A 3330-nucleotide genomic window follows, 5' to 3' on the forward strand; every position below is an offset into this window, starting at 1 on the left:
ATGGTTGGAACCATTCCTGTGACACTAGTTATAGAGTCCGATGCTTCACTTCAGGAATACTGTGTCCCTCTGTCCTTCGTATTGACGATGAAACACAGAAATAGCATCTGAATTAAATACAAAAGGCACAATGCCGACTTAAATACATGAAGACTGACTCTTCTTACTGTCTATGTTTTGAACTGTTCCTGTGACACTAGTTATAGATTCTGATGCTTACACCAGGTTTACTGTATCCCTTGGACTTTCTTATTGACGATGAAACACTGAAATTGCATCGGAATTAAATACAAAAGGCAAAATGCCGTCTTTAGTACAAGTAGATTGACTCTTCCTTCTGACTATGTTTGAACCATTCCTGTGACACTAGTTATAGATTCCGATGCTTTACTTTAGGTTTACTGTATCCCTCTGACCTTAATGACGATGAAACACAGAAATTGCATCGGAATTAAATACAAAAGGCACAATACCGACTTAAGTACAAGAAGACTGACTCTTCTTACTGTCTATGTTTTGAACCATTCCTGTGACACTAGTTATAGATTCCGATGCTTCACTTCAGGTTTACTGTATCATTTGGACCTTCTTATTGACGATGAAACACAGAAATTACATCGGAATTAAATACAAAAGGCACAATGCGGACTTAAGTACAAAAAGACTGACTCTTCTTACTGACTATGTTTTGAACCAATCCTGTGACACTAGTTATAGATTCCGGTGCCTCACTTCAGGTTTACTGTTCCCTCTAACCATCTTATTGCCGATGAAACACAGAAATTGCATCGGAATTAAATACAAAAGGCACAATGCCGACTGAAGTACAAGAAGACTGACTCTTCTTACTGTCTATGTTTTGAACCATTCCTGTGACCCTAGTAATAGATTCCGATGCTTGACTTCAGGTTTACTGTATCCCTCTGACTTTCTTATTGACGATGAAACACAGAAATGGCATCGGAATTAAATACAAAAGGCACAATGCCAACTTAAGTACAAGACGACAGTATGTTCTTAATGTCTATGTTTTGCACCATTCCGGTGACACTAGTTATAGATTCCGATGCTTCACTCCAGGTTTACTGTATACCTCGGACCTTCTTATTGACGAAGAAACACAGAAATTGCATTGGAATTAAATACAAAAGGCACAATGGCGACTTAAGGACAGGATGACTGACTCTTCTCACTGACTATGTTTCGAACCATTCCTGTGACACTAGTTATAGATTCCGATGCTTCACTTCAGGTTTACTGTATCCATCAGACCTTCTTATTGACGATGAAACACAGAAATTGCTACGGAATTAAATACAAAAGGCGCAATGCCGACTTAAGTACATAAAGACCGACTCTTCTTACTGACTATGCTTTGAACCATTCCTGTTACACTAGTTATAGATTCCGAAGCTTCACTTCAGGTTTACTGTATCCCTCTGACCTTCTTATTGACGATGAAACACAGACATTGCATCGGAATTAAATACAAAAGGCACAATGCCGACTTAAGTACAAGAAGACTGACTCTTCTTACTGCCTATGTTTTGAACCATTTCTGTGACACTAGTTATAGATTCCGATGCTTCACTTCTGGTTAACTGTATCCCTTGGACCTTCTTAAGGACGATGAAACACAGAAATTGCATCGGAATTAAATACAAAAGGCACAATGTCGACTTAAGTACATGAAGACCGACTCTTCTTACTGACTATGTATTGAAGCATTCCTGTGACACTAGTTATAGATTCCGATGCTTCACTTCAGGTTTACTGTTTTCCTTGGACCTTCTTATTGACGATGAGAAACACAAATTGCATCGGAATTAAATACAAAAGGCACAATGCCGACTTAAGTACAAGAAGACTGACTCTTCTTACTGTCTATGTTTTGGACCATTCCTGTGACACTAGTTATAGATTCCGATGCTTGACTTCAGGTTTACTGTATCCCTCTGACTTTCTTATTGACGATGAAACACAGAAATGGCATCGGAATTAAATACAAAAGGCACAATGCCAACTTAAGTACAAGAAGACAGTATGTTCTTACTGTCTATGTTTTGCACCATTCCTGTGACACTAGTTATAGATTCCGATGCTTGACTTCAGGTTTACTGTATCCCTCTGACTTTCTTATTGACGATGAAACACAGAAATTGCATTGGAATTAAATACAAAAGGCACAATGCCGACATAAGGACAGGAAGACTGACTCTTCTCACTGACTATGTTTCGAACCATTCCTGTGACACTAGTTATAGATTCCGATGCTTCACTTCAGGTTTACTGTATCCATCAGACCTTCTTATTGACGATGAAACACAGAAATTGCTACGGAATTAAGTACAAAAGGCACAATGCCGACTTAAGTACATAAAGACCGACTCTTCTTACTGACTATGGTTTGAACCATTCCTGTGACACTAGTTATAAATTCCGATGCTTGACTTCAGGTTTACTGTATCCCTCTAACCTTCTTATTGACGATGAAACACAGAAATTGCATCGGAAATTAATCCAAAAGGCACAATACCGACTATAGTACAGAAAGATAGACTCTTCTTACTGACTATGTTTTAAACCATTCCTGTTACACTAGTTATAGATTCCGAAGCTTCACTTCAGGTTTACTGTATCCCTCTGACCTTCTTATTGACGATGAAACACAGACATTGCATCGGAATTAAATACAAAAGGCACAATGCCGACGTAAGTACAAGAAGACTGACTCTTCTTACTGACTATGTTTTGAATCATTTCTGTGACACTAGTTATAGATTCCGATGCTTCACTTCAGGTTTACTGTATCCGTTGGACCTTCTTAAAGACGATGAAACACAGAAATTGCATCGGAATTAAATACAAAAGGCACAATGTCGACTTAAGTACATGAAGACCGACTCCTCTTACTGACTACGTATTGAACCAATCCTGTGACACTAGTTATAGATTCCGATGCTTCACTTCAGGTTTACTGTTTCCCTTGGACCTTCTTATTGACGATGACAAACACAAATTGCATCGGAATTAAATACAAAAGGCACAATGCCGACTTAAGTACAAAAAGACTGACTCTTCTTACTGACTATGATTTGAACCATTCCTGTGACACTATTTATAGATTCCGATGCTTCACTGCAGGTTTACTGTATCCCTCTGACCTTATTGTTGACGATGAAACACAGAAATTGCATCGGAATTAAATAGAAAAATGACAATGCCGACTTAAGTACAAGAATAATGACTCTTCTTACTGACTATGTTTTGAATCATTTCTGTGACACTAGTTATAGATTCCGATGCTTCACTTCAGGTTTACTGTATCCC

The sequence above is a fragment of the Schistocerca serialis genome, chromosome 3, assembly GCF_023864345.2.
Source record: "Schistocerca serialis cubense isolate TAMUIC-IGC-003099 chromosome 3, iqSchSeri2.2, whole genome shotgun sequence".
Lineage (NCBI taxonomy): Eukaryota > Metazoa > Arthropoda > Insecta > Orthoptera > Acrididae > Schistocerca > Schistocerca serialis.